Source organism: Apis mellifera, linkage group LG14 (assembly GCF_003254395.2).
Source record: "Apis mellifera strain DH4 linkage group LG14, Amel_HAv3.1, whole genome shotgun sequence".
Classification (NCBI taxonomy): Eukaryota; Metazoa; Arthropoda; class Insecta; order Hymenoptera; family Apidae; genus Apis; species Apis mellifera.
In genome coordinates, this window is record NC_037651.1 from 4,674,942 (window position 1) to 4,689,282 (window position 14,341).

Here is a 14,341-nt window from a genome sequence, read left to right on the forward strand (position 1 = left end):
CAGATGGATGGACAACGATGGATTTCGATATGGTTTGTTTGACAATCGATGTATAATTGATTTCACAGAAGTGTTTGTTTTATGCGGATAAGATTTACTGGTAATTTTCAATAATAATAAAGATGATTCTTCCCTGGTTGGATAAATAATTATGAAACTTAATAAAATTTTCTTGATTATTTGATCACAGTCTATAAGTTTTCTTCACTTTTTATAAAAGTATAAGTTAAAATTGAAAATTGTTTTTTTATTGTATAATTATTGGATAAAAAAAATACTGGTAATTTTAATAATCGTAATTGATGATTGAAAATGGTAAAGAATCATTCGATTAAATTTTGCAATTTTCCCTTATTTCGTGAAAAATGGAAATTATTTCTTTTTTATCTAATAGACAAAAATTACCAATAATTTCAATGATTACCGATAATTCTTAACGTGATTACGGACAAAAAATTATTCTCACCGTTCAACGAAATTTTTTTTATTTCTTTATAAAATCAATCAAAAATCTATCTCTATCTCCAGAAAAAAAATATATTTACGTATAATAAAACAGATCTCGAATATTCATAAGGTGTCGCGGGAAATTCAAAACGTCCAACTTACGAAACGTGTTCCACTCGTTTAATAAAAGTTTGTATCTGCAAATAAAAGGGAACGCATCCCTCTTATCATACTAATGATCTGTCAAAGCACAAAAGAAGCGAGCCGATGAAATCGATCCTGCAGACGTAACCCGCGCGTAATTTACACGCGAATCGGCCTTCGCCAAAATATCGTACGCTGTCTATACGATAAAAAGATTTCGGGTACATGCAAGGTCAGGAAAGCGGACGTAAACCTTGTTGAATTATAGGAATATGCCCGATGAATACCGCATTTGCCGTTTCCATGTATCATTCTTCTTCGATATTATGGCACAAGGGCGCGAATTTTTACAAATACACATGCTTACGAAACAATTGTGAATTATAATCTAAAACGCACAACCATCCGCAATCTATTCACGTCCATTTAAACGTTTTTCCATTGTTATTGCAAAAACGTTTCAATAATTACTTCGAAACTCATTGAGGAATGAAATTAACAGAAGTATTAATTCTGAATTCTTTTCGAAGATGTTAAACGCTATAAAAAAAATTCAATTATATAAAAATTGTATTACGAAATAAGAAGAAATCAACAATACTCAGATTTCAAGTATCTATTCTATTTACCTTAAAAATACCTTCTTCACACTTGTCATAATTTACATTTTTTTTCTTCTTCTTCTTCTTCTTCTTCTTCTTCTTCTTCTTCTTATGCGCATATAATAAACGCGCAATATTCCCCCTAATCTTCTGCCAATTGAAATGGAAATAACGATCCCTCGTTTCTATAGTTCTTGCAAAAAATTTATAATTGGACAATAAATTTTTTTCTCGGCTTCATCCATAATATATTCTATTCGTTGCACGGGCGTATTTATTTAAAACACACGATTAAATAAATAATCCCGCGGTGACGTAAATATTCGATGGCGGCGCGTGCTCGATAGATTAAAATGTCGAAAAGGAAAACGGCAAGTGTTCCTGTTCCGTTTCACGAGGAAGAAATATGTCTATATCGTGCGTGGATTGATCGATCTGGCTGTGATCGATCGTTCGATAAATGGGGGAAAAGATACCACGCTCGAGATACCTGGGGCATAAACTGGGTATAAAATGAATGTTACGCAAGGGGTGACAAAGCCACGGTGCCATACCATAAACCATATTTTTGTATACCTGTGCATAATGTAAAAGATCATTCCTTTTTTTATATATTTTTAAAGAAAGAAAAAACTTTACGTAAATAATTTTTCCTTCTTCTTTTTCGTTCAAGTTATTTCGAATTAAAAAAAATATATATCGAATTTTATCGATATGGGGTAAGGTAATGTAATATTTTGTATTGCATTTTTTTTTATTTCTTCCAAATCCGAGTGTATTCATTATCAATAATAAAAATAATTGTCCAATAAGTGCGTACGTATTACGTAAAGTTATAGAGCGGTCAATGTAAGAAGAATTTACGACGATGTAATGATATCCTTGCATCCGTTAAAAGGACGCACCGTCGACAAATTACTCGTGCAACAAATTTACGATTAATTTAATGTTATGCAAATACCTTGGGAACCCGTGGTATGAGAATATTCTATCTTTACACTATAAATATAATTTGTACACCATTGTTTTTTAAGCAAACGTGTTTCCTTTAACCTTGTAGCTAATACGAAATTTCCATCGAGTTCAATAATAAAATTAAATTTTACTATTTTTAATTCTCCAATCTCTGATAAATTTTAAAATAATTAAACAAAATTATTAATTCAATTAATTCGTTACATCTGTTACGATAATTGAAAAATGTTGACAATTAACAGATGCTTACCAAGAGATCTGATTTCTATTTTCTCAACAGGAAGTGGAGGAATCGTGGATTCTATCAAGATGTCGACAAAGGCCAGTCAGAGATAAGCCTTTCGAGCTACTTGTTTCAAGCAAGTGAATTCTTGACGAGTTCTCTCTCGATTCCTTTGTGATATGAAAGTACTCGGCAGGAGAGAGAGCTTATTTGCATTCGATAACAACTGAACGGTTAAAAACAGGATCGCAAGTCTTGGAACCAAGTGGGTACCAACTCTCCTGACTATTCGACTGTGAAGACGGATTTCTATCGATTTCGTGCATCTGTAAATTTCGTGATCACTGTATGAAAGTTTCGATTCAATTTCCCTTTGAAACGAATATAATAATTTGTTTTGAAAGGGAAATGTTTGAAAAAATGAAATTTTGTTAATAAAATCTATAATAATAATGTTGAATTGGAATTTAGGCAGAATTCTTTTTTAAGATTATACAAATATTTATATACAATTGATATTAAATTCGAAAAAACTTTTAGAATTCTTTTAAATATTTTGAGAAATTGAGATCAGCTTCTACATTTTTGTTATTAATTGCACGATGTACTGAAACATGTAAAATAATAATTCTATTGTTCAGTGAATAAACATCATTGAAATAATTATTGAAATAAACCTGCAATACACTGGACGATTCTGCATTGTCAAGGCTGTAACAACTTCTTGCCTGATGTAATTGGATAAGAATTTCACAGGATAATTTACAATGTACACGGTTTGTACATAAGACGATTATATACATTCTATCTTACATCTGCACGGCGCCATATTGGGAAAATCTTCATTTTCCACTTACGGTTAAATTATTTTACTAGAGAAATCATTAAACGATGAACTAGATGACTAAATGAGCAAGGCAAGATCCACATTTATAATGAATCTAATCGTTCTCTTGATTAAACACAATATGAATTAAAATAAAATTATTTTATAACAATCTCAAAAAAGTATTTAAAAATTTATTTTCTTTCTCTTGCGATTCTATTGCAATTGAAATGGAACAATCAATCGTGCAAAAGTTATACTATACAAAGTTGAAAATGAATAGTAACCGATTAATTTATAATGAGTATGGAAAATTTACATAAATTTCTGAAATGTCACGTATTACGTACCACATTAAGGAACGTGTAAGAGACCTTAATTGCGTTTGCTAGAGAAAGGTGAGGAGTAATTCATTGAACGTAAATTTGTATTACAAAAGACGCGTTGTGTACGGCATAATTTTCTCTTATCGCGAATTTATTATTGAACTTATCGAACGAATATCGAGCGCGTATCTTAATTAAAACCAATTAAAAAAAATTCTCCACGAAGCGAAGAAGAATTGCTCCTCTTTTTTTTGAACGAGGGAAAGGGCGCGAAATTTATATAAATAAATATTACGAGAAATTTCGCAGACAGATACACAATTAAAACCAATTTCGCGTTTCGTAAGCTGCTGCAATTTCACGTGTTCGCAAGGACCTTGTGTGCACAGGTTTAAAGGAAGCAATTAGATTTGAAGAGGAAGGACAAAGGTTTTTTAATAAGTCATTTTTTTCTTTCTTCATAACGGTACAACACTCGAAGGACGCCTGTTGCAAAATTATTAGGTCTCATCGTTGCAGAATGTCCCTTCCTCTAACGCAATTTCTTCTTTCCTTGTTCCCTGCTGCCTAGGAACACCTGCTAGAGAAAGTATCGGAAAGTATCATGAAATTGTTTCCTTATTTATCTCGAATCACAATAAAATTATATCGAACAATTAGAATTTAAATTGGACACAGATTTAAAGTGTTGCGAATATCGAAAAGAAAATTCGAAATATCGTTTATGGTAATAAATTATCCTCTATTTTTGATAAACAAGCTTCGTTTCAGTTCATTTTCAGTTGAAAAATTTCCCAATCCTCCTTTATGTAATTCAATATTATATTTTCAAAATTAAACAAAAATAATATATTTTCAAGAATTGTGAATTCCAATTTTATCTTCCTACACTAATCCATCTTCCTGTTCTACATTCTAATCTCTCCAATTTTTTCTCAAAATTTTCAATTCAAATTTTACTTTACCAAACTCTTCTACTTGCACGATCTTCAACGATCGTCAAGAGAGGAAAAGAGATCGCTGAAAAAAGAAAAAGGGGGAAAAAAACATCGAACTAATTTCACTTTTGACTCGGTTTCCCTTTACACGTTTCTTCAATTACACACCGATGGATTCGTTCTCGTCCCCCTTCCCCCCCTTCCCTGGGTTGAATCCTGCCTTATTAAATCGTCGCCTGGCGCACACACGCGCGCACGCACACGGTCGAAATCGGGTTTTACGTAATCGATCCACCTCCGAACGCATTTCGCCTCCTCGCATTCCGACGTTGGTAGCACCCGTGTGATGTCCGTTTCGTGGAGGGCCCTGCTTCTCTCCGCCTTCCACTTTCTCCACAATTACGTCACACGCCATGACACCCCATTTCCACAGCCGCGGGTTGCTTTCAGCGCCGCCACAGGCATAAATACCCGGTGAATTATATTTCTGGTCCATCCGGCTACGAATATTAGCGGCGATAGGAAAGTATTGAATTTTTAGGAAACGTGTTATTTCGTTATTTTGTAAACGTAACATTCGTGGAAAAGGATGGATGGATCGAGCGATGGAAATTTTTGTACGAGAAGGATTAAGAGCAGAGTATTAAATTTTGGAAAGAAAAATTATCTTTCATGATATTTCTTGATAATATTTAAATAAGATGATCGATTATCGTTGGGGAATTATTCGAAGATTTATTTTTATTTATAATAAATTTTCTGTCTATCTGTGTATCTTTATGTATCTTTGAATATGTATGCTCGTGAAATATTCTGTAACAAATATCGTCTCGTTGGATTTAATAAAGAGAAAGAATTATATCGCAAGGATTTATGGCAATAAATTTTCGATCTACGGTGTGACACTCGTATAATAAAAACTATCGAAAGAGTAAGTATCGTCAAAACCGATTCGATTTATATCTCACAATAAACGATCTTCTTCCCGTGTTATTTATATACATTTTATACTTCTTCGATTTCTCGTCGCATTTCCTGAGAGAAATTTAACATATCCTCCGATGAACACCGTTAACACGTTGAATCAAAATTTAATATAAAAATTTATTTTCAATCAATTTTGTCCACTCTGAAAAAATAAAAGGATAAGTTTAAGGATAAGTTAAAACTTATCGTTAAAATTCTCAACTCACCCTCGAGTATTACATAATTTTAATCCTTCTTTCTCTCTCTCTTTCTTTCTTTCTTTTCTTCTTTTTCTTTTTTTTTACGAAATCAAGTTTTTAACTAGTTTCTCTTTCCACCATTGTCACTCGACCATCAATCAACACTCTCTCTATTCATCCTATATCGGCGGTATCGGTGCTAATCCACCGTTATTTTAACGATACAAAAACTTTCGCACAGTCATTTAAAAGTAATCGTGATCTCGCCTTACGTCACTCCGTAATTCGAACTATTGTAAAAATTATTCGATCACGAAGGATACGTGCGTGTCAGGCCTTGAATTGTGAATTCGCTCCTGTGTGATCTAATCGGATCGTTTAGATCGTCGGGCAAAGATCTCTTAAATCTTCGAGTCTCATAAGTATCTTCGTGTTATATCATTGATCATGATGCGAGGACAGGAATTTATTCGGAGAAAACTCGAATTATTTTCAACGAAGGATGAATTTTGTATTCTTTAAGAAATTCTTCTCGGAAATGTTCTCTTTTATCATTAGAATATCGACTAGAAAAAAAATCGACAATTTATTTTAATTAATGATGTGTGAAAGAATTAATTTAAAACTTGAACGTAAATTGAACGATATTATAATTTCGTTAATTAGAAAATAAAATATTGTTTTAATTAATTTTAATAAACTATTGTTCTTTTCTTTCCAAGAGTGTAATTTTCTCTCACAAACATGTGTATATAAATTTTTCCTCCACAAATACGTACACTTGTTTAATTCTCGATTAAGGATCGATTTTTTTTCCACAGAATCGATTAATCGCAGAGATTGCGCGTGTGTGAATACGTCAATATATTTGAGAACTTAATCAGTATTAAACAATGGGGGGGATGTTAAAACAAAAGTAAGCGGAAGGAGTCCAGTTTTCAATGAGGTATCATAGGCAGGAAAGAAAGTTGCCTCGAATCGTACACATAGTATCCTTAGTACCACCTTAAAAGTGGTAAAACAAACAACCAAGGTTCTTGTCCAATGGATGATATGGACATGTCCATGTTCGATCGAAAAACGATCTTGATCTTCCCTAAATACTTTCTATGGATCGAGGAAGTAAAAGCCTAACTGTTTGACAAACTGTACTTACGCGCAGAGAGTGATAAAAATGATACTTGTTCGCGTGTAAAATGTACTATGACATACTTTCATGTATGTTCGATTCGAGAATTGCTCGTTAAAATTTTAAATTTGTTAAATAACTGGTTATTGTAAATAATAGTCGTATTGCATTACAACTTTATCATTTTCATACTAGAAAAATGAAAGAACAAAAGAAATCTTGACACTATGTAAGTCATTGTACATTTCTATCTAAATAAATTAATATATTTTTACTAACCGCATAAACAAAAAGTCTGAAATCAGTTTGACCAATTTGATGATTCCAGACTTAATGTTATTGTATAACATTACAATCAAATACCTCAAAATTCGGACAAAATTTTAAAAATCCTTTTATTCTTATTTGTAAACTCGTCCAAACTCGTGTTAATGCAATCGATCAAATTTCCAAATCGAAAGAGGATCAACATTTTCCGAAAATGGACATTGATCATTCGCCAAAAATTGTTCGAATATTTCATCAACGATGATTAATCAAATCGTTTAGCGGATACGTGACACAGTGAGATGTATGTATTTGCATAATTCATGAGCTTGAGATATGGTGAAGCATCGATGCACCGTTTTGGTAGAGGGACAGACGCCATTAAGGAACAATAGCTGTAGATAAATGGCGAAAGTTGGCGTTGACAAAACGTGTGGACATCCGTGTCCATTTGCATGAAAAATATATTTGATGTAAGTTTTTACTTGTATGTATGCAAACGTTTGGACGTTTATTTAATTAAACGATTCGCTTTTGCTCGATGAAACGTGTTTTTTTACTTAAAAATCGAATCGAATTTTTGTTAAATATAAAAAAATCTTAGGATGAATTTTATTTAGAAAAGAAATAATTAACTTTTATCCTTTTCATCCTTTTATCAATCCTTTGAAGTAAAATATAAAATATAAAATCCAATCAATTTTCGAAATTATTCTCAAACTTAGGCCCAATCGTTATCATACTGAAAATTTAACCAGGCCAATTTTGAAAAATTGAGAATTAGTTACGTATTAAGAAGATTGATTCCAAAAATTTCCAATCCTTAAAACAACACATTTCTATTCCATCGAAGCATCAATAAAGTTTCTACGTTTAATAAAAAAAAAAAGAACAAAATCTCGAGATGTATCTTTTACCCAAACTTTCATTCCTTGTCAAATTACAAGCCGTGTAATGTCCTTTGGTTCACGGAGAACCAGTATTCCGTACTAAAATTAAAACTCGCAATTCCTCCGCGTTATCCAACTACACGAAGAGTTGCGAGTAACGAGCTTGTACAAACGTGTGTAAACGATACAATAAGCTCGTAAAATCAAAATGGGCGTTAAAGTAAACACGTTTCGGTCATTGGGACCGGCAGAAATACGGGGGCCATAAAAAAAATTTGGACTTCATTTAGAAATCCTGTATCCCCGATTTTTCTCGTTAATCCTTTCCTTGTCTCTTTCCTTGTATCTTTGTAGTGACATATTTATACTTTTTGCCATTCAGATAAAGGAGATCGAGATACACCATCGTTTCACGTATCATAAAATAACAATTGGATCGTTGATTATCGAGAAACATACGATTTTGTAATAATTTCGTTATCGTGTATAATAAAATGCAACCAGGTATTGAATCAATATCGAATTAAGATCGGATACAATTTCTATTTTTTCTTACTTATTAATTCAAAAATTATGAAGATCAAATATTAATTTAATTTTAAAAAATTAGGGCGAAGAAAATATGGAAAATATAGACAAATTTCATTCCCTCGAATTGATCCAATTTTGTTGTTGATTAATTTCGATACGGGTCAAGATCGAATGTTTTCTTTTCTTTCGTGTATACCGTTGAAAATTTTTACCTTTGTTTCCAGGGAAAGGATACATCTCGAACCGCCGGTTGCCCGTCTAATTTACGATTACGTTACACATTCACATTTCTCCGGTAGAATGTGACTCGTCATGGTCGAACTATCGCCACGGTCGGCCGGCATGCTTCACGGAACACCACTGTCAATGAGCTCGCCTTGATCTCTCCATATACTTTCAATATAATAAACAAAATCGATCGATTTTTTTTCTTTTTTACATCATCGATCATTACTTGGACGATTTCCTTTTACCTGGTTATTAAGTAGTTGTTAATTTGATGACTTAATTAATTTCAACGAGTGTGCATCGATTAAACATCCGATCTCTTCATTCGTCCAATTTAACGATCGATGTGTCGAATTCGTATTGACATTTTAATTACCATTTGAAAATTTCCATGTGTAAATTAAATGTTATTATGCAATTGTATTATTTTCGAAAAACCAACCATGCCAATTTAACTGAAATATTAATATCACAAATGAAGAGTATGAAATGAAAAAGTGAAAACTACACTATTATTATCTCGAAAAATGAAGAAAGGAAAAAAAAAAAAATATTACATAAGAATATCTGCAATACATCGTTTTAAACATCGGATAATTTCCTTTTAAAAATCTATAAAAATAAAAATTCTATCTATACACGCAGAAATTTTCGATCCGAAGTAAAAAATGGACAATCGCAAAAAGTAACAACTAGCCACGTTTCCACTTCTCTTATAAAAAAAAAAAAAAAAAAAAAATAAGAGAAGTTCGTACGTATTGACGATTATTTAAATTGCATCGAGTGAAATCAGTGCTCAGTTTCTTGCGTGTGTATGTAAATTTGCCAGCCAGGTACTTATTTTTTAACTCTTAATTGTCGCTGCCGTTCGACGATGCTGGGGGCTACGTCTTTAATAGGATGGCCTTAGGGAATGGTCTCGATAGTTGGAAGGAAAAAAAAAAAAAAGAAAAAAGAAAAAAGAAAAAAAAATGAGGGAACATTGACGTTTGAAAGGAGAAGGCGCGGGATTGGACGACGTTCGTGTTCGACGCGGAGACAAATTTGTTATGTGAATTTTTTGAAAGGCAGTCGAAGAATAATAAAATTAAAAAAAAAAAAAAAAAAAAAAGGAATGGAAATATATTCATCCGTTTAAGATTTAAAAAAAAAAAAGGATTCTTTTCATATTTCTCTAAATAATTTTTTTTTTATATTAATTAAAAGTTGTTATCACAGGATGAAATTTATCTCGTCGGATATTTCAAACGAATTAAAAATGTATTACACATTTCATATTGTGACTCATTCGTGCAAAGATAACGCACGATAGTTCGAATGAATCAACTTACTCACTCAGATTGAAATGGCATCGTATTGTATCACAGTGACACGATTCTAAATTTCTTCAACAATCGTTCGATTATTCAGCCAGGTAACCGAGAATATTTATCCTTTCTCTGATAGTTTTTAAGGAATGTATTTCCGTATCAGGATGTGGATAATCGATTTTCCACTCTTCGTCATGATATTCACATTTATGAATCGATTTATTACATGTAATAAAACATAATATATATATAGAATAGAAACGAAATATATGTATATATATATATATATATACATATTGAAAATGAAACTACAGTTAATGCCGAGTATACGAGAAATAAAGAAGATTTCTTTTCTACTATTATTCATTCTATTTATCTATTACTACGTTTTACTTAATCTCTTATCGTGAAATGAAATTTGAATTGAAATCAACGTGATAGAAAATGAATGAAATATTTGGCTCAGGTCCGTGGGTACGCCACCACCCAAAGGACCGAAAAAAGAAAAAAAGGATCGGTCCCCCTTGCGGAGCTAAGAACAGCTTAACGATCGAAAATCCATTGCATTTACAATTATACAATTAATTTTTACTATCTCCGTATTTTTATCGCGCGCGACAATTGACACAATGTGATTAGAAAATATTTTGCTTTCTTTCCTTCAACTTTCCTTAAAAAAGAAAAAAAGAAAAAAAGAAAAAAGAAAAAAAGGAAAAAAAGAAAAAGAAGAAGAAAAAAAAAATCTCTTTTATGCGCACCCCGTACAATAAAAAAAAAATCTCAAGTACCAAGCAACACCAAAACACAGTTCCACAATTTCACAGTTTTTACTACCGCTTTAAAAATAATACATCAAAGAGACGTAGTCACGGTATTTTCAAACTATACAACTCTGAATCCCATCTGCAATTACGATTCCTCGTTAAGCGATTGAAAAAAAAACGGCATTGTTCCAGGGTTTACCGCCGTTCGAATTGCTTCATTGGACCAGGGGCTTAACCATCTGAAGGCTGAATAATTCACAATTAAGCAATCACTTCATCTACGGCCCCGTGCTGAACGAAGATTAACACCTTAACACGATTCCCTAGGCTGGTGTACAAACCTATTCGACAACGGGTATATAGTGTGTAGTATAGTATACATTTGTGATATTGCGAAGATATACGGCTTCTACGGTGATGCAATCCACCCTGGCGCCAGATCCCTACGTGCCCCCGTTTTCGAGTGCCGACGAGCTTCGACACACCGGTTCGTATCGACATTGTCAAATCGGCAAGGCCGGTCCATTGCCGCTAACCCAGACCTTCGAGAGATAACTTGAAAACTCGTTTACTTTATGGAGACTGGACCTTGTTGCGAGAGATTCTTTATTTGCGCCTTGAAATATGTTTCAAGATCATTGTATTTTTTTTCTCTCCTTTTCTTTTTCACTTTTTCACTCTCTCTCTTTCTTTCCAGAATTGAGATCTGGAAGAAGGAAAGTTCATCTTTTTTTAGAAATTATTCACTTCGTTTTATTAGAGAGATTCTTCTTATTTTTCCTGCGCCTTTATCTTTTTGCATCTCTTTGAAGAGAAGGAAAAGTTGGAAAGTTTTCGATCGCGAGAGATCTGGAAGAGGAAAAGTTCATGTTAATTTTAGGATTATTGGATTTTGCAGGAAATTCATCGTCATATTTGTTCGAAAGTATCGTGTGAATTAAAAATAAAATTTCAAAAAAGGAGAATAGACGTACGGATGATTGAAGGATTAGGGATTTGAATGTTCGTTTTGAGAATCCGATCCAATAATTTTGAATCGCTGGTGAAAAGTCAATCTCTATCGTCTTCGAACGAATCTTGGTGCGAATATAACAATGGTTCGGCAGAAAGAAATTATTGTGAGGATAAAAGAACGTACAGGAAGCCATGTGTGCCACTTTTATTTCGACATTAGACACATGGAATACCTTCTATAGAACAAACGAAGTTTATTCCCACCCTTGAAACAAGGTGTTTCGTAATTTTCTATCGTAACTGGCCATCACGCCAAAGTCCTTCGCTTGTTAAGAATTCTTCCTACGAATTATTACATGGGATATGTGTCATTTTCCAGAATGTACAATTAAAAAATTAATATTACCGATTAAAATTCTTCAAAGGAACGTACTTAAACAAGCCTCATTTTCTTCTCTATTCATGCCTTTATGATACTCTTTAAAAATTCACAGAAATATGCATATGTATGTATGTTTCACAAAAATAGTACTTGAATCATATAGAATGGAAATAATGAAATTTACAAAAAGACGATGAGATGAATGATGGACTTTCAATCGAGAAATGTAATGATTATCCCACAATTGTGCGATAACTTTATTATAACGATAAACCCGATGGTATCGTTCGTATTCTTTCGAAAAATTGAAAAAAAAAAAAGAAAAAAGAGGGATTGGATTAAGAAAGAGAGGAGGAACGAGGCCTTGCTCGATTCGAAAATTATGTCTTCGATTGTCCGATTTATATCTTTATATACACAAGCTTAACATATTTAAATATTCTCCCTCAAAAAAAAAAAAAAATATCACTCCTAAAAAAAGAAAAAAAATAAGAGAAATAATCAAGTTCCATTCAATTTAAAAATTATTACGACTTCGATTCGTGTGTAACAACAATGTGCGCGAATATTTCTTATTTATTATTATCCTCGCTAAAAAAGAAAGAAAGAAAAGAAAAGGGAGAAGAAAAAATCCTCGCCAGCCAAAAAATTACGCGATCTCAAGAGTGTTTCAATCCCGAAGAAATCGAGCCGAAACTATCGCGCGAGACATACATGCTTACGCATCATGTAACGAGACCAAGATCGAAAGTGTGTTGCATCGTAAATTGACTAATTTGTTTGCCAGAAAATTTGTTCGCCACGGAATGGAAACGAAAGGATCCTGTCCGTGGAACAAACGGAGGGCAGGATCAACGCGAGCGTGTCGAAACATGGTCCACCTACAACAAGAGTTAATCATGTCAAGGACCCATTCAACTCCTTCTCTCCTCCTGTATTCGCATATAATCTTGTTATAATACCCTCTTAACCCTACGCGATCTCGCGCGCGCGTATCAAGTGAATCAATTTTATTCGGCTCTCTCGATCATCCGTTCCACGATAACGAGTTTAACACTTTTGCATAATAGTGAGAGGCTATCATCCGCCAATCAATTTCAGAGGAGATTGAAAAATAAAATTGACGGATTTATAGTTAGAGTCCGTAAATAGTAGTCTTTTTTTACTTAACATTTATCATAAGTTGGATTATCGTATTATATAAGTGTTAATGTTCTTTTCATTGAGGAGGATCGAACGGAGGATTTTTTTTTTTTTATATATATAAAGATATCCTCTAAAGAAATATTGCAATTTCATCAATGATAATCTATTAATTTTCTGATAAGAATAGGGGAGTTATATATCTAATTTTCTTCTTCTTCTTCTTCTTCTTCTTCCTCCTCCTTCTTCTTCTTCTTCTTTTTTTTTTTTTTTTACGAAATATTCTTCATAAAATTTCCAAGTTTTAATGAAATATACGACAATTATATATACATATGTGTGTTAATACACATGGAATTTATTATTTAAATTGCATATTATTACTCGTTTCTATATAATTTCAAAAGTTATTTCTATTATTCTTCTAACAATAAAGTCCGACTGCAAAAGATTAAAGGGATTCGTGCGCATACCGATGCATTGACAATCGTGTTTCGAAATATCAAGGTTTCAGATTTTACATTACGACTTGTTACGAGTCGATCATCGTATTACAGATTATCGACTTCACGCTACTGAGAAGCGGATTATTTATTGTTCCTACGCATTCGTAGAAAACTGTTACACATCTCATCTTTAATACAACACGATCACACTGTTCGTAGGATGGATATTTAGATCACCCTGTGTAATGCAACGATTGTCGAACAATTACCGTAACAATGGAAATGTCACCTGATTTTATAACGTAGTTTATGACGTAGTGAGATAGAAGTAATCGATGATCGAACTTAAATAAGAAGAATTTAAATAATAATAATAGTGCTTCTCAAGTTAAGAATTAATTTCTATATTTTTCATCTGAGAAATCTACATATTGTAAAAAAAAAAAAAATTTCACGAAACACCTTATACCTTTCTGAATTTTCTCAATTCTTGTCAAAGTCAAAGACAAGACTTTTTTCTTCTCGATGATTCATCCATCTCAGAAGAGAAACAATTTCTAAAACTAGTTTAATTAACCAGCCTCTGATAAAGTTTATCCCACGTGTCTGCTCTCATTTCCCAAAAATGAATGTTCGTTTCCAGCCTCGAA

The 14,341-nt window shown here is 32.7% G+C and overlaps 1 protein-coding gene across 2 annotated transcripts in view; it reads right to left on the minus strand.

Annotated features, from left to right (window-relative positions):
- Positions 1-3,389: 3,389 nt before the first annotated feature.
- The window catches only part of LOC107965489, a 29,078-nt gene continuing 18,126 nt past the window's right edge, over positions 3,390-14,341 (minus strand). The window contains exon 3 of one of the 2 annotated variants that reach the window (XR_003306087.1): positions 3,390-4,120. The gene's annotated coding sequence lies outside the window, so the exon portion shown is untranslated. Of the gene's footprint in view, positions 4,124-14,341 lie in introns of both variants that reach the window. The other variant, XR_003306086.1, reaches the window with a different exon arrangement.